General features: G+C 43.1%; 1 long non-coding RNA gene across 1 annotated transcript; it reads left to right on the forward strand.

The window, feature by feature from the left end:
* The first annotated feature begins 5324 nt into the window (after window positions 1-5324).
* Window positions 5325-18330, forward strand: LOC119259904 (uncharacterized). Its single transcript, XR_005128599.2, has 4 exons — window positions 5325-5360; window positions 6390-6538; window positions 17764-17941; window positions 18258-18330. It is a non-coding gene; the product is annotated as an uncharacterized LOC119259904 (long non-coding RNA).

Here is an 18330-nt window from a genome sequence, read left to right on the forward strand (position 1 = left end):
TATAGAAGTGCTGGACAGGAGGAGGAGGACTAGACAGGACCTCAGAATTGGAGAAAGACAACGTGGTAGCCTTCTTGGGTTTTCTTTTAATCTCCCAGACTAGGTGCAGATGAGGTCTGCAACCTGGAACTACTGACGAGCATAGGCCAAAAAGTGCCCCCAAATTTCTGTTCTCACTGACCTAAGGGGTATAAAGAAATGAATAAAATAACATAAAATAAGGATAAAAAATAAATACTGTCCTTATGTGGTTTTGGTATCAGGCAAAGACTACATAAAATGAATTGGGAAGGGTACTCTCCTATTTTCTGAAAGCGATTATTTAAAATTGTTGTCAAAACGTCCTTAAGGAAGTTTTCTTTCCAGTAGAACATCTGGACTCGGTGATTTCTTATTTGGGAGGGTTTAAATTTAATCCCCTTAATAGCCGTGGGACTATTTAAATTGTCTCTTTCATTTTGGTGAACTGTGGTGGTTTTGGCTTTTTAATAAATTCATTCATTTTGTCTAAGTTGCCAGATTTTTGTAGCTAGAGTTGTTTTTGGTTTTAACCTCATTAGCTTTATGATTTGAGCACTACAGACACACTAAAGACAGTGTCATTCATTCCTAACATCGCTGATATATATTTTCTCTTTTTGATTTGTCAGAATTACTAGAGGTTTATACATTTTATTGATCTTTTAAAGAGCCAATGTTTTTTCTCTATTGTTTTTCTGTCTTAATTAAATTGATTTCTGCTTTTATATTTACTATTTCCTTCTGTTTGCTGTGAGTATATTCTGCTTTTTTTCTGGTTTCTCAAGGTGGAAGCTTAGATAGATTTGAGATTTTTTTTTCCGTCTAGTGAATGCATACAATACTTTAATAATATTCCTCTTTGCACTGGTTTAGCTTTGGCTCACAGCTTTCATTTGTTGTGTTTTCTTTTCATTCAGTTGAATATATTTTAAAAAAGTCCTTTGTGATAACTTCTTTGACACATAGATTATTTAGAAGTGTATTTAAATTCCAAGCATTGGGCCTCCCTGGTGGCGCAAAGGGTTAAGCACCACGCTATGAAGCAATCCACCTCTGCAGCATAAGTTCGATCCCCAGCTGGCCAGGGAGCAACCCACATGGCGCGGCAGACCGCTCCTGTCTGGCTCACTGCTCCCTCAGCAGCGTATTTCAGTCAGTCTGCCTGTTCTGTTCCCTGCTCTGTCTCTGGTGAATTCTCTCACCCCCCGCATCTCTGACCTGTATCCCAGCTCTTGTAGGCATAAATAAGTATTTAAAAAATAAATAAATAAATAAATTCCAAGTGTTGTGAAATTTTCATTATTGATTTCTAAATTCCTCTGTGACTGGAGAACATACTAAATGATTTCAATTCTTTCAAATGTGTTGAAGTTTGTCTTATAGCTCAGGGTACAGTTGGTCTTGGCATATGTCCTTTAGGCACTTACAAAGAATATACATTTGCCTCCTGTGGGTGCAATGTTCTATGACTGTTGCTTGGATCCTATTGAAGGATGGTGTTGCTCAATTCTTCTCCCTCCTTGGCTGATTTTCTGTCTAGAGTTCTATCACTTGTTAAGAGGGATATGACTTCTACAACTATAATTGTAGATTTGCTTATTTCTCTTTTCAGTTCTATCAGTTTTTGCTTCAAAAATTTTACAGCTCTATTGTGGTATCTTCTTGGTGGATTGATCCTTTTGTAATGTCACTCTCTGGCAATTTTTTTTATCTTAAGTCCAATTTATCCGATGTTAATACAGCCACTCCTCTTTTCTTTTAATTAATGATATATATATACATATATATATATACACAATATTTTTTTCAACTTTGTCTACATCATTATATTTTAAGTGAAATTTTTATAGAGATTTTGTAGATGGCCATGTTTTTTAATCTTCTATGTCAATCTCTATATTTTAATTGGTTTAGCCATTTATGTTAAATGTAATTATTTATATTTTATGACTTAAATCTGACATTTTTGTTTTTTTGTTTTCTGTATATTCTCTCTGCATTTCTCCCACACCCCCTTGATTTCCTATGGGTTCTTTGAACATTTTCTAAGAATCCTATAACTACAGGATTTTAATTATGGGGTTTTTGAGTGTATTTCTTTGTATGACATTTACTGGCTATGCGTAAAATATATAAAACTTTTTTTTTTGATGGTAAGTCTGGTGGCTATAAATTCCCTTAGTTTTCTTTCATTTGTGAATGTCTTTGTTTCCCTTTTATTCCTCATATTTTTGCTAAATATAGAATTCTAGGATGACATTTCTTATAGCACTTGAGAGAATTCTGCTGTCCTCTGAACTGGTTTTCACGTATAGAAAGGGGGTCATTTCTTCCTTACATCTTCAAGGTTTTTTTTTATTTTAATTTTCAGAAGTTGAGTAAGATTAATCATTGTATGGATTTCTTTGGTTCCATTCTGTTTTGGACTTACCCAGCAACCTGAATCTGTAGGTTTATGGTTTTTGTAAAATTTTGGGAGTTTTCAGTTATTTTCCTTTGATTAGTTTGTCACCCTTGTTTCTTTTCTCCTCTCCAGCCAGAACTCTCCATCCAAAAGAATGAAATTCATTCTTTTGCTACACTTTCACAGGTCCCTGTGACTGTCTACTTATGTTCAGCCTTTTTTTCCTCCATTAGTTAGATAATGCAATTTCTGTTGTTCTGCCTTGCAGCTGACTGATTCTTTCCTCTGTCGCCTCCATTCTTCTGTTGAGCTTTTACTTTCAGGTATTGCATTTTTCAGTTCTAAAATTTCTATTTAGTTCTTTTTTGTAAGGTGTAGTTTCTTCCTTTGCTGAGGTCTTCAATTTATTTGCTGAGAGTTTCTATGTTTTTATTGATTTCAAATGTGTTTGTAATTGCTTATTGAAGCATTTTTATGATGGCTGCTTTAGAACCTTTTTTCAGATAATTCCACCATTTGTCCCCTCACACTGGTATCTGCTGATGTCTCCTGGTTAGAGAGGGTTCGTCATGGCTCCTCACGACTCCTCATGTGGCCTCCGGGGACACCATTGCTATGGGAGGGGCTGCATTGGCCTCATTCCTATTGGGCTCTGATATAAACTCTAACCCCCCAATCTCCTTTGAAACTACCTTAGCAGGGGGATGAGACCTTTTAATGCACTATTGGAGTGGAGGTCAGGTGGTTTCCACTGGCATCATGTGGTAGCAGGGTGTGTGTGTGGGGGTCTTTTATTGTTTGGTATTCAGTCTTCAACACCACAGTACAGGGTGCTGGGGAACCTTCTTACAGACTGATGAAGATGGAAGTCCAGGCTCTTCATTTGGTCCTTGCTATGCTAGGGGTGAGGCTGTGACTTTTGCTGTGCTATTCAGTTGGTTGGTTTCGGTTTAAAAGTTTTCTGTCTTGCTAGATTGTCCTTTTTCTGGCCTCTTGAATAGAAAGAGCAGGCTTGTTGGGGCTATTTTTTTTTGTGTCCATAGCTCTTTCCAGTTTGCTGGTTTCTTTAGCTCTAAGTCTGGGATATAAAAGGCAAACTGTTAACTCAGAGAACTCAACATCATTTTCTTACTTGGGTTCTGAGTCCCCTAGTTTGCCTGCCTGCTTCTTTCTACCTTTCAGAGTGCATGTGTATAACACACACACACACACACACACACACACACACACACACACACACACACACGGTGTTTAGTTGGGCATAGCAAGAGGAACAGGGAAATGCACATGGGCTTCATTTTCTAATAAGCTGAAATTTTGGCATCATATTTTTAATTATAAGAAACACTCATTTTAATGAACTTGTGACAGGTTCCAGTCTGGTGAATTATTAATTTTGTAAGTGTGATCAAGATCCAAATATAATAAAAGTTTCACTGGAGGGACTGTGTTGTATATACCACATACCAATTATACTGATTTTTACAACTGTGACTAGCTTCTGTGAGCAAATCTTGTAATCTGAACCCTCACTGTAGCTTTCTTCTTAGAAATCCATGTTGAGAAATGCTCTGCTCTACTGGGCTTAAGTAAGATTAGCATCTGAACATGTTGCTTAACAGAGCTACTATTTCTACACAACTGTGATTTATATCAGGAAATCTACTCTTGACATTTCTTAAAGGAACACAACCAGCTAATTCATGGCAAACATTTACTTTTCAGGCTTGGATTGTCAAAGGGGAAAATCATTCAGTAAAGATGGTGTGTCAGGCATGTGTGAGAAAGATGGTAGGTGCTGGAGGATGGAAAAGAAGAAATAGTCTCTGTTTTGAGAATTCACTGTCTGTTGGGAGAGAAATATACTAAAAAGTGATTCTATAGCAGTGGGTGGGTGCTATAACAGAGAGAAGAAAATTTATGGAGGTACAGAAGGAGAAGCTAACTGGCTTGGGAGGATGACAGAGCCCAGATTTAGGGAAGGTATGATGCAGACTCGAGAAGCAACATCTGGACTGAGCTTCTGGAGCACTGATGGGGTGGAGGGGAGCAGCAGGTGCAGGAATCACAGAGGAGAACAGACATTGTCAAAGGAGAGTGTGGATGTGGAGCAACATGGGAAGACATGGCTAGAAATATAGTCAGGGACAGATCACAAAAGATCTAATATCCTGGATTGAGTAAAAATTCTTTAAGAGTTCTTTTAAAAGAAAAAAAAATGGTTTCCGGGAATTAATGGTCTGTAGGTTTTGACTTGTAGCTTTGTAATAGCTAAAAGTACGGAAGCAAGACTAGGAAGATATAAAAAAAAATGAGAATCCCTGTTATACATGGAAGGAACGGAAATGATATTCCTTAAAGACACTGCTGAGCCATGGAAGTAGGAGAGTGGGGCGGGGTGGAAGAAAGACCCAAGATGGGAACACTCTGTGATGGAGGCACTTCCTGATGTTGAGGGCCCTTAGGCAGAGAACTGGGCTCAGTGGGGGCCATAGTCAGACTGAGTTCTTTTCAGTACAATTATATTTTCACAGAACTGTGTTCAGTTGCTACCAGCTGCTTGGTGATTGCCTGTTGCTGGAAGTATGCAGATGTTGGAATCATTTGCCATTCACCCACAGGGCTGATGATGTCTGAACATATAGGCATCCAGAAGGTAATTGGATGAGATGATCTCCTGGCTCCCTTTTAGGCCAGAGAACCTAGGATTTTCTCAAATGCCAAGTAGGGTCTCATGGAAATATTGGTAAATATGTCCTGATAGACCAGGTGAAAATCATTGCTGAGATTGGGGTGTGAAGCCCTTCGTCTGCCACTATCCACACTGAAGGAAATGGAAAGTTTTCATTACTCCTATTTTCTCCTTTTAAAGGCCCTAGCAGCAGAATTTTCCTGCCCCCCACAGTTGGCATTGGGAAGCGTGCTGTGAGTTTAGGTGGGTGAATTTCTCCATGGGGCTCAAGATTGTACCATGTCCCCATACCTACCCCAGAATCAAACTGGTTCCAAGGTGGGCTTATTTTAACCCAGAAACATTCTTTTCTTTCTTTTTTTTAAGGCTTGATCTTTTTATTTTTCTTATTTAAAAAAAATTTTATATTAATTTTTTTACATCATTGTTCATTTTTCAACAATATTTGCTTCTCCCCACCCCTTCAGGTGTAGTCCCCATAGAATTTCCTTTCCCAATGCACCCGTGCACCATCACCTCAGTCCCCTGTGCTCCTCCCTCCCTCCCTCTGATCCCTCTCCCTCCTCCTTCCCTGCAGGATGTCTCTGATTTATAATTGTCTGTTTTTGTTTTGTTGTGTTTTGTACTGTTATTATTTTTTTTTCACTGGTGTCTTATTTGGTTCCCCTATATTCCTGCTGTAAGTGAAACCATCCAATATTTTTCTTTTTCCTTCTGGCTTATTTCACTGAGCATAATTCCTTCTAGTTCCATCTACGTTGCTGTGAATGGCATGGGTTTATCTTTTTTTGATTGCTGAATAATATTCCATTGTGTATATCTGCCACATCTTAATCCAGTCATCTATTTTTGGGCATTTGGGTTGTTTCCAGGTTTTACCTATTGTAAATAGTACTGCAATACACACAGGGCCACAGGTGTTCTTTTGAATCAATGTTTTTATGTCCTTCTTTGACCCAGAGACATTCTAACCTATTGCAAACTTACTATTTTCAAAGTTAGGAGGCAGCTTAGCCAGCCATGGGGGAAGACAGATGCAAAAACACACACTTTATAGGAAATGATATGCTTCCTTTCACTGACTATTTTCTTAAATATAAATTCTCCCCCTTTCCCTTATCTTTTATCCCTGCTGGGATTGATTAATAATGAAAACAAAACTTAAAAAATAGCCAATGTACTGGATATTTACAGGGTTTGAGGCAATGAACTGCATATTTAATCTCCACAATAATGTTAGAAGTAGGTTTTATTAGTACTTCCATTTAACAGATGGGGAAACCAAGACCTGGACTGAAAATATTGCCCGACCTTGCAGAGCAGAGCTGCTGAATCTTGAGCCCAAGTTTTAGGAGAGGCTGGAGAATCTCAGGAGTGACTTGAAGTCTTGCCTATGAAGCTTCATTTGAGTGCTTTTAAAGGTACAATCTGCAATCTCCTTGCTTTCAAAAAATGTAAGTGGAGAGTCACCCTTACCCTCTCCCCGCATCAGGATGTATGGGAATGTTATGAGGCCCTGTCTGTTAAAAATGCCCCATCAGTGAGAGGCTCACTGAACTTTCATATACGGGTCACACCCATGTAACCACCACCAAGACTAGCCTTCCTGTTCTTGAACTCCTTATATATGGGTCTAGTTTGTCCTATTTTTCTTCTTTTCATCTTACAGATGCTGATCTGTAAGATCAAACCAGTGGTGTGATGCTAATTGCCTCCTCTCCATCCCCCACCAAAAAGAAAAAGAAGGAGGAGAGAAGAGGAAGGCCTTGTTTGTAGTGTTTGCCAATTTCAGTGGTGTAAATATTCCCATCATGGCTAATTACAAGTCACCAATGATTTAACATCTGGCTTGAAAATTCCAGACTACACAAGCAACTCTTAGGAACCAGCCAGTCCCACAATATCACCTGATTCATGCATAATGTGGTGTAGCTGTATATCTTTCATTTTCATTGTTGTCTAATGTTCCCTGTTTTGAACACACGTGGGTTCTTTTTAGTGTGGACTTTTGGCAAAAGTCACTGGTTTTCAGATAGAACCTCTTTGGGGAGATCCATATGGAGCCCATTGATGCCAGTGGCAGAAAGCCTGAAGTCAGCAACCCTGCTTCTTGCTGTCTCTCCCACCTCTCCTGACTCCCAGACCAGCCTCAGTCACACAGCCAAAGGTTCCAGGCTTGCGCTTGGGAGCACACTGGCACTCAGTGGGTATTCCGTAAGTGCTTCTTTGCTCCCTTTCTCTTGTTCATAGCAGGGAGGCTGGCTGTGCTGTGGGTGATAGGTGCAGTGATCTCTTTGCCTTTATGTCTCCCACCCACACTGGGGTTGATTAATCACTGATTCACAATGACAACATCCCCCCACAAGTTCAGGATAGGGCTCTGTCCTGGCCTGGGTCTCTGGGTCTCTGGGAGTCGGCTCTGATGCCAGACACCCGTAGGGCTCCTCAGTTGTATTTCCATTTGGTCTCTTTGAATAAGAAGAGGAGGAGGAAGAGAAAGAAAAGAGGGCAGAAGGGAAAGTGAGAGTGTGTAGGGGGAGGCTGGCAGGGAAGCAGGCCTGTCGGTTCCAGCACTGTGGACTTGACCTGGAGGAAGGGTTCTCTGTTAACAAATGGTCTGTTTGATCTGGTTGACTGTGATGGGCCCAGGAAATCTGTTCACACATGAAATGACATTTGTTCCAGAACCACCTTCCTGCTTCTAAACAAATCATCACAGCCCAAGTGCCCTGTGAGAGATACCCCATCTCCAGTGGAATGTGAAAAAAAAACCTAGGAAAGGCTGTCAAGAGGATGACAAGAAAGTGACAAAAGACAGCCACAGAATGGCAGTCTGTGAATATATATTAGTTTCAGGGTGAAGGGGGAATGAATAATTGACTGTCAAGGGGACCTAAGGGGCCTTTTCTGTGCCTCAGTTCCCCAGGGACTCAGCAAGCACAGAGCCCACTGACACCGAGCTCACCTCCACCAGGGCTTGTGTGCCTTGAGGCCTTCTCCTGGAGGGAGGGCAAGAAGCCTCTTCCATTAGTTGGCACCAGCATGCTTTCTGTTCACTACAGCAGGAAAGTTATCTCCTGTGTCCCTCGTCAATTGTAAAAACACACTGATTGTGGCCAAGTGAAACAAAATGTCCCTCCCTGCCTGCAAGTTCAATCTGCATCCCTTTGACAGCTGGCCATGATGGAGTACAGCATCTCTTTCCAAACCCATAACTGTTTTCTTTGGATCTACCTCCAGCACCCCAATTCCAGGACTTGGGGCCTCCCTGTAAAAGCTGCTGGTTTCCATGACCTCTTGAAGCAACTTCTTGAGTCCCAAGGGCAAAGACTAAGTTCAGCTCCCTCTCTGAACCCCGCTTCTTGGCTGGCTGGCTGTGGTTCATTTTGCTGTTGCTTCCCCAGGGCATTTGGGAGGCTGATCTAGAAGAGGCAGCATGGTATAATGGACAGAAAAAATAATCTGGGATGGCCTGGAACTAATTTAAAATACTGGTTCTGCAACTTGGGTGACCCTGGGTGATGCTAGCTCCCAGTTGTCAGGCCCAATGTGATTGTCTTGAGAGCTCTGCAGGCTCAGGATTCTAACCTGCTTTCTAGGAGTAGAGAAGGAAGAGCTGCGAAGGTCTCTTGGACAAAGCAGACTGAGCCAGGATTTGTGCTTGTGCTGGTGTGCCCACAAAGTAGGCCTCTGTCCCCTACTCCATATTTTGATGCCACAGGCTGGGAATGCACTCAGACACTGGTGTTCCCATGGGTCCCCTAACTCTTCTTGTGGGTGAGGGAGACAGTGCCGAGGAAACCCCCGGTCCAGAGGAGCATGCACATGTGGGTGTACTATGTGGCATGTTTATTTGATCAGTTTTAATTTATGGTTAGAAATTGAGATGGCTCCCAATTTTTTTACTGTCATAAACAAGGCTGTGTAAAACATTTGGGACCATAAGTCTTTTTTACATCCCTATTTCCTTATGACACATATCTAAAAGCTGAATTACTAAGTTGCAGAGTACAAAATGTTTCAAGCTTTAAGTATAACACTGACTTCCAAATTGCTCTTACTACGAGTTGTTTTGTTTTTGTTTTTCCGATGAGTTTTGGTGGCTTATCTGTCCCCCACTCAGAGCCTTTTTCCTTATAACTGGAGGCCGTTTCTGAGTTAAGGCTGGTTTTGTTTTGATCTTTGGTAAACCCAATACAATACTTTATGTGTGTATGTATGTGTTGGGGGGAGACAGGGCTGCAAGACCATTTTAATTAGAGAAAAAGTCTTCAAAGTGCTCCCTTCTGTCTTCCTGATCTGTAATTTAAATCTCTTAGTACCTAGGCAATGAAGAGAGACTACACAGGAATTTGGGAAAAATAAAAACCAGAAAGACAAAAATTAAAAAAAAAATTGCCTGGATGATGAGTTATGGAAGGTTTTGTTTTTCTAGACAAAATGTTTTTGCAATAAAAGTGGAAGGGATAGTCATTATAGCCTTATTCACAATAATCCAAGAGTTGGAAACAAACTTAAGTGATTAGTTGATGAGTGATCAAAATGTGAGATATAACATATATATATATAATATATAAGGTGTGTGTGTATATGTGTGTGTGTGTGTGTATAATACACACACAATGGACTCTACTCAACTATAAACAAGATGAAATCCTGCCCTTTGCAACAATGTGGATAGAACTACAGGGTGTTATGCTAAGTGGAATAAATCAGAGGGAGAAAGAAAAATACCATAGGATTTCATTTATATGTGGGAAATAAAGAAACAAATGAGACAAATAAACTGTATAAAACAAAACCAATCTTTTAGGCTGCAAGAACAAAACAGTGGTTAGCAGAAGGGAAGGGGAGAGAGAAGTTCAGATAAAAGGGCTTAATTGCATGTTGATGAATGGAAACCAGAATTTTAGTGGTGAATATGTCTTTCTAGGTGTTGATTTAAACTATTGAATGCCTGAAACCTAAATTATAAGTCAATCTTACTTCAGTTAAAAAGGTATGAGGGGAAGGGGTTTCTCATCCTAAACTGGAATATGGACCCAACTCCCTTAGATGTGAGACACATCAGTAGAGACAATGTCTGGTGATGGACTTTCAAGGTGGAAACCAAAGTCCGAGCCTGGCCTGCCTGGCCTTTGGCAGGTTGGTGACTTCTTGCCTTGGCCCTGTGTCTTGGGGCACGAGCCTCTCAGTTGTCACTCAGCACCCATCAGCCCTGGATTCTCTAGAGGAAGCAGAGGACGTGTGTTTGCCAAACAGTTGCTTCTCTCCTAAGATCCGTAATAGGATTATTTAAAAAATAAAATAAAAATCACAAATCTTTTACAAGTGTAAAATGAACCTACATGGAAGATTTTATTTAATTCATTAATTAGTGGGAGAACTAGTCAGAGGTTGGTTACAACCAGTTCCAGTGAGAATAAAAAATACTACACGTAGGTCCTCCCTGGTGGTGTAGGGGTTAAGGTTGCATGGCTATCAAGCTATAGCCAACAATTGCAGCATGAGTTCAATCCCCAACCAGGGAGCTAACCCGCAGGGCGCAGCAGACCTCTCCTGTCTCAACCGCTGCTCCCCTCAGCAGTGTATTTCAGCAGATCTGCCTGTTCTGCTCCCCACTCTGTCTCTGTTGAATCCTCTCACCTCCTGCACTTCTGACCTAGACCCCAGTTCTTGTATGCATAAATAAATAAAATAAATAAAAAAAATACTACACATAGATAGGCAAGAAAACATGCTGAAAGGAACTTGCAGATGCAAAATAGACAATAGCTACGGAGTGGTGCTCATTTGCATGTCTGTGGACTAGAACGGTGTGCATTCCCATGGGAATTCTACAATGCAGAGTTGTAAAGTGACTCCTAAATTAGGAAGGGCAGAGCGAGCCAGGAGGGGTAGTCTACATGGAACTGGCAGCAATCTTTCTTGCCCATTTTAAAGTCTTTTATAGATTTGGGGAGGGGAGGGAGCAGAAGAAAACTTGAACTGTTACTTCATCAAAACAAAGGAAACAGGGGACAGGCTTAAAACAAGTGATGACAAATGAGTCAAATGAGTGCACTGGACGCTCTGGTGTAGCTGTGAAGAAGCAGGAGCTGGGGAGAGGAAGGGAAGGGAATAAATAAATAAGTTACGATGCAAAAGAAAATTAAAAAGTAAGAGAGAGAGAGGAGGAAAGGGGAAAAAGCAATTTAACAAACCAAAAATAAGAGTTAAAAGGAAGTCTAAAAGAGGTGAGAGAAGAGTTCTGCTTTGCTCAACCCTTCATTTCTTTCCTCACTCATTCACTGAGCAGCACATCTGGTCCTATGCTGGACCCTGGAGTACAAGAGTACAAGTTCAACCAGCTGCACAGAAACTTTGTCACTCACAACTTGGGGGAAAGACATGCTCTATGATAGGTGGAGCAACATCCTAATCCCTAGTATCTGTAAATGATACCATATATGGGAAAAGGGACTTTGCTGATGTGATTAAGATAAAGGTCTTGAGAAGTGGAGATTATTCTGGATTGCCTGAAAAGGTCTGATATAATCTCAGGGGTGATTAGAAGAGGAATACAGGTGATCAGAGTTAAAGGCAATGTAATGACAGAAGTAGAGATTAGAGTGATGTGGCCACAAGCCAAGGAATGCTGGAAGCCTCTAGAAGCTGGAAGAAGCAAGGAGTGGATTCTTGCCTGGAGCCTCCAGCAGGAACCAGTGCTTCCAACACCATGGAAGCCCAATAAAGCCCAATAAAGCCATTTTGGACTTTTGACTTCCAGAACTACAAGAGAATAAATTGGCATTGCTTTAAGCCATTATGTTTTTGGTTATGTTTCTGATTTATTCCAGAAGCTACAGGAAACTAGTAGGCACTTGGAACAATTGCATTATAGCATAATTGCAATACTGAGTGTTTTGATGGGAGAAATTGAGGAAGTTAGGGGAGCCGGTGACAGGTGTGCTGGAGGAAAAAGTTTCCTACTGAGACCTGAAGGCTTTGGAGCAGTGGCCCACAGAGTTTGGGGAAGCTGAATTCAGGAGCCATTAATGTGTGGCTATGGTGGTTTGTGCAAAGGGGTACAAGCCTGAACCCCGTGATGCTGTGAAAATGCAAGGGAGATGAATTCCTAGGAGATAGGAGCAGGAGATAGGAGCTATATAAATCCAAGGTGGTGTTTTTAGACAGAGGAATTGAAACCATTAATTAGTCATGTGAAGTATTAGCTTGGGTGAGTGGCACTGTAGGACTAGCTGGTGGCTCTCCCATGAAAACAGCCTCAAACTCCCTTCTTTTGGTGTCCTTTGAAAATGTGAGCTGAGAGATAGCCACATGGCCTGATGAAGTCTGTTAGTGACTGAGTAAAGAGAGAAGTCAAATTTACCCCTGTGTTGATCTTGAGACTAGTTTTACATTCTCTTTAAAAATCCACAAAGTGTTTTCTCATCTGTGTATTCCAAAAGATAACACAATCAGAGGTCTCAGCAGCCATTGGCTAAGGGCACACTGCATTTGAAATCCCTGAAAGAGTCATTTTGGAAGTAACAATTGGCCAAATTACATTTCTTGCAACACTAGTGGCCTGCACACCCATTGGCTGCCTAGTGAACACATGTCCTTTGGTCTAGCCATTTGGGGGCATTTAGCCTGGATTGCTTATTTATTTGCTTTTTAATGCTCAGATATTCTCCCATGATGAATAGTTGTGAGCCACTTTATTTGGCGGGAGACTTTAATGTCATGGCCAAATGGGAAGCAGCAGGATCATCATCTTTTCAAAGCTCTCTCCTCTGTGCTGCACTAGACTGTGCTTTGTCCCTGGTGGCTGGTAGTGGAGCCTGTCTCTTGCGTTCCTGTGCTCCCTTTACATGAATTTCTGTTTCTGATTAATTTACCGTTGGTCGCTTTTGGGGGATGCCCTGAAGATCGAGGAATCTGCATTGAAGTCCCATGGAGGTGAATTTTAGATGATTTATAATCTAGTACAGCGAACAAGTCCAGAAATGAGGAATGCAGGTGAGTAGGAAAGACTTGCAACTTGGAGTCTCTCTGTCCAAAGGGTCAAGCTCGGGTAGGAAGAGCTTCCCTTATTTGTGTTTTGTGAAGTTTATGCTAAACATTCTCATATTTAATTTTAGTTTTTAAAAGTGTCTGTGCCACATCTTGCAATGTTTACAAATTTCCAACAGGCACCCCCTCACGTGACCCACTCACATGACGAACTGTGGCTGAGTGTGCTCTGTCCACATCCCTGGTTCTCTGTCCAGGTTGGTCTAAGCACATTGTTGATCATGCAGATATCAGCCCGTCTGGATGTCAACACTCTTTTTTTTTTTTGGGTGAAGATTTATTTATTTATTTATACAAGCACCGGGTACAGTCGGAAGTGCGGGATGGTGAGAGAATTCACCAGAGTCAGAGCGGAGGGCAGAGCAGGCAGACTGATGAAATACACTGCTGAGGGGAGCAGAGGGCAGCAGGAGAGGTCTGCGCGCAATTTGACCCTTACCCTGCGGCCGGGGATCGAATCGGTGCTGCAGAGGCTGCGGGCAGCTTTGCAACCCAGCGCTCAACCGCTGTGCCACTGGGGAGGCCCTGGATGTCAACACTCTTTAGAAATGTGGCAACTAACTGATTTCCTGAAATCAGTAAATATCATTTTCCTTACTGATCTCATCTCAAGAATGATCTTTTCTCTCCTATAACCTAGTAGATTAGAACCAAATGGATTTTTCTCCCTTCTGTTTCTTCCCACTGTGGATGGTAGGAGGCAGTTGGTGGGGGCAGGGGGACTCCTGAATTTTTGAAGGCATTTGTGTTCTGGTTGACATCTGATAATGTTGATTCCCTCACCTGTTGAAATGGGTCTTGCGGAGGCTTTATGGAAACCAACTACCGGAGTCTGAATTTGTTAGAGCTTCAATTTAGAAATGATTTCTTGGTATCTTTAGCTCTCTTGAGAAGATGAGCTGTGGCTAAGGGGGCGCAAGAATCTTAGAGCCCTAGGGACAAAAGACTTACCCAAGAGCCGGCATGCATATTGTCTCATAAATATGGATGTTTGGGGGGATGTCAGTTGAACTGGGACTCAAGAGAACCAAGTGACCCAAAATGAGGGTGCAAGTAAAGAAATGGAACTCAAGAGGGCCATCCGTCTAGGTTTCAAACATCGCCCTTCCGACCCTCCTGCCTATGACACAGACTGTGTTATATCAGGAGGAGCTTTGTGCTGGGAGCTGTGGGCTAGAGAGGAGCCTGGGATCTCCACAGCCCAGGTCCCATGCCCCAGCTGCAGCCCAGAGTCAACAGTGTAAGTTATGTTGCAAATAATGGAGAACCCAGAAGGCAGAGGCTTAAAAGCAATGGGGTTTCCTTTCTCTGCCCAAAAGTTTGAAAGTCAAAGGCTTAGGGTGGGCTTAACGTCTGGGTGGTGCCAGGCTGAAGGCAGGATGGCTTCTAACCTTTCCCACCAGGTGGCGATGTAGGTGGGTGGAGCTGTGTTGGAGGGATAGTTGTGAGGTGGGCTCTCCCTCTGGCTGGTGTGGGCAGTGGTTGCCAGAGGGCTCCTGTCCTCCTCCGACCGCTCTGTTACCCAGACTACTGTTTTGGGAAAGGATGAAGGACATCCCTGCCAAGAGGCCAGGCTGGATTCCCAAGTTGGAAGGGGCAGTCCCAAAGCGTGCAGGGCATTGGACAGTCCTGTCCAATGACAGGATTCCTTCAGGATTCCTTCATGGAATCCTGTCAGTTCCTCAGTACCTGGTGCAACAAGGCCAGCACAATCCTTTCCCACACAGTTGCTACCTGGCACTCTGTCAAACGCCCACGGCTGAGTCCTTGGCCTTATGGAGTTCATTTTCATTGTAAACTATACAAGTGTTGCGCTGAAGGGTAGCAGTAGTTACCTAGGAAGGCCCAGGACCTCCGGCCCTCAGGAGTTGCCCTGGGGCCAGACAGTGGGACGGTCCCGGAACTCCTCTTTCTCTCCTGATTTTATTTATTTGCTTTCACATTTCCTCTTCTTCTCTGGTTAAAGGCAGGCTGAGTTATGGTGCATTGTGGTGCCTCTACTCCAGCCCCTTTACCTGGAACCCCTTTATCCTTTCCCCCCCACAGTGCAGCAAGACCATGTCTTGGGGGCAAGCATACATCTCAGACCCAGAAGTTAGGTGTACAAGATAGACTCCTAACTTGGCTATTCTTTAATATCATTTAATTCTCAGGCTCCCATTCTGCACAGGTAGAGGACGCTTATTTTTGGTCAGGTGGGAGCGCATCAGAGCTCGGGTTGCACTGGCTGCCTGGTCCTGGTATCCTGTCCTTGTCCCACCTCAATTTGCTTCCAGAAATATCAAAACACATGAGCAAAAATACACTCGCTTTTTCTTTTTTTTTTTTTTTTTAATAGAAGCATGTTTTTTATTTATTTATTTATTATATTTGTTTGTTTGTTTTGTTTATACATGCACTGGGTACAGTCAGAAGAGCGGGAGGGTGAGAGAATTCACCAGAGCCAGAGTGGGGAGCAGAGCAGGCAGAAGGACCGAAGTACACTGCTGAGGGGAGCAGCGGGCGGCAGGAGAGGTCTGCGCGCCATGTGGGATCCTCCTCCGGTGGCCGGGGAGCAGCCGGGGATCGAACCGGCGCCGCAGAGGCCGCGGGCAGCTTTGCAACCCAGCGCTCAACCGCTGTGCCACCGGGGAGGCCCCTACACTCGCTTTTTCAATGCTCTTGGGGTTTCATTGAAATGACTAAAGCTAAGAAAATAGTTACATTATTTAAATTAATCTTTTAAACTTTTGTAGTTGTCTGCTAGCTTATCAAGGAGTTTTCAAAACTTTTTGGGTGCGTAAACACACTATTTCTGAAACCACCGTATTTACACTTTCACTTCCCACATACATCAGTTGGGCGACAAGAAACCGTCTGAATGATGCGCAAAACTGAGGTTCTCGGAAACACGTCCGGACCTGCTGTCCCACGTTGTGTCTGCTCCACTGCTCTTTATGCTCAGAATATCCTATTCCCTCTATCCTGCCCGGTCTCCCCCAATCAGGGATCAGTGCCAGTGTGTCTCCCTGATTTTACCTGCAGCCCCCTCATGTCAGCAGAAGGAGCAGCTGTCACCATTGTGGTCCCTCCTCCATTAGAGCCCCTCTCTCACCGTAGTAGGGAGACGGTCTCCCAAGAAGGTCCCTTCTCCGTGCTGCTGCAATCTATGTAAACATTTACATATGTCTTAGATGTGGTGCCTAGATGTTTAGACCCACAGAATCTGAAATCTCTCTTAGCCCTCCTGTTTACTGGTTGTCAAAGGTGTCATCTCGGTGTGTCCCAGGAGCCTGGACGTGTGCTGCTCCCGTGTCTGCTTTGATGTGGTTACAGTCGTGAGCTGCTTTGTTGCTCCATTCCTGGTGCCAGTTCTTGTTTATTTCTCTGTATTTGGAGGCAATTGAATATTTGGGGGCTAACAAAATACTGGCTACTTCATTATCCCCCAAAGATACAGAAATAAATAGGTTCGGTGCATCCCCTCCAAATTCACTGTTGAAGTCCTAAATCCCAGTATGTCAGAATGTGACCTTAGTTCGAAATGAGATGGTTGCAGATGTAATTAGTTAAGCTGAGGTTATTCTTGAAGTAGGGTGAGCTGTTCATCCAGTATGACTGGTTCCTCATAAAAAGGGGAAATCTGGACACAGACAAAGACATAAGGAAAATGCCCTGTGAAGATGATGACAGAGATTAAAGGGCACCAGAGATCTCCAGAAGTCCACCGGAAGATGGGGAGAGACGTGGAAAACAGATTCTCTTTCACTGCCCTCCGAAAAAACCAAAGGACTTCCACCATCCAGAGCTGTGAGACAATTCATTTGTGTGGTGTAAACCCCACAGCCTGAGGTACTGTGTTACGAGGGCCCTAGTCAATGAATACACATGGTACAGATTCTGAGTCAATATTAAACAAGTGAATGAATAGTCCTTTCCAGTACCGGGTCTGCTGAGTAGTGCCTCATGCAGCTCTTGGGCCAGGCCATGCTGTGCAGCGAGCTTAATGCGGGGAGAGCCCCGCACCGTGGTGACTGGCATATGTGATATGGAAGTAAAGTGTCTGGTATTCTTGGGCCTGAATGACAATTAGTGGGGTGATGGAGAATGTGGGGTAGTGGTGAAAAGCTGCACTTCCAAGAGGGTCTTGGATTTAAATTTTGAAAGGGTTGTGTTAACGGTCTCCCACCCCCAGCAGCTTGGCCTTGCTTGGAGTCTTCAGGTGGCAGCAGCGGCTCTTATCTGGTGGAATGGGGTGTGCGGGGCTCTCATTTACCTGAGTGAAGCCCAAGGTGGAAGATCTCCCACCTGGTCCTCACACGTCAATGTTTACACCCCCTTCCTTTTGGGCGCAGACATGAACACACCAGCTGTTCAGGGGTTTCATAGTCCTCCTCTATGGTGCCTCTTGTCAGATTCATCGACGGCATTTACATAAAAGTTTTATGCTTGTTTTGGGCTAAACTGTGCCCCATAAAAGACTGAGCTCTAATTTCTCATACCTGTGACCTCGTTTGGAAATAAGGTCTTTGCAGATGATTTCATTAAAGTGAGTCATTGCCCAACATGACTGGCATCCTCCTTATAAAAGACACACTGTCACATGCAGGGACAACACAAGCGACGACAGAGTGAGAGGAGGGTGAAGCATGCCAACCAAAGAGGGTCAACGATGGACAGCTGCCCCTGCGAACTCGGAGGCAGACCTGAGCAGATTCTTGACCACAGTCCTCAGGAGAAATCAACCCTGGCCACATCTTGATCTCAGACGTCCAGCTTCCAGAAGGGTGAGACAACACATTTTTGTTGCTCAAACCACCACTTTATGGTACTTTGGTTTGACGACCCAATTAAACTAATGTAAGAGGTGATTTGAAGATTTCACATTTAGAATTGTGGGTGATTTGGAGGAGGGACGCCCCATCAACCACCTCACATTTGAAGACACAATTCCAGACTGTGAATACCTGTAATGCCCATCTTGGACATGCACCTCCTGGTTGCATCATGAAATACTTGTTTTTAACAAAATCTTTTAGTTTTGTGTCTTTCTTCCCTCCTCTTCTTGCTTCCTTGTGGGTCCCTTACTCTTCCTGCAAATAGACCGCGCCCTATCTGTGACGAGAAGTGTGTGCTCCGTGGGCTCCTGGTGCCGCTGGTCGGGGGTCTTCACTGT

The sequence above is a fragment of the Talpa occidentalis genome, unplaced genomic scaffold (genome assembly GCF_014898055.3).
Source record: "Talpa occidentalis isolate TD23 unplaced genomic scaffold, MPIMG_talOcc4v2.1 talOcc4.5, whole genome shotgun sequence".
In the NCBI taxonomy this organism is placed as follows: domain Eukaryota; kingdom Metazoa; phylum Chordata; class Mammalia; order Eulipotyphla; family Talpidae; genus Talpa; species Talpa occidentalis.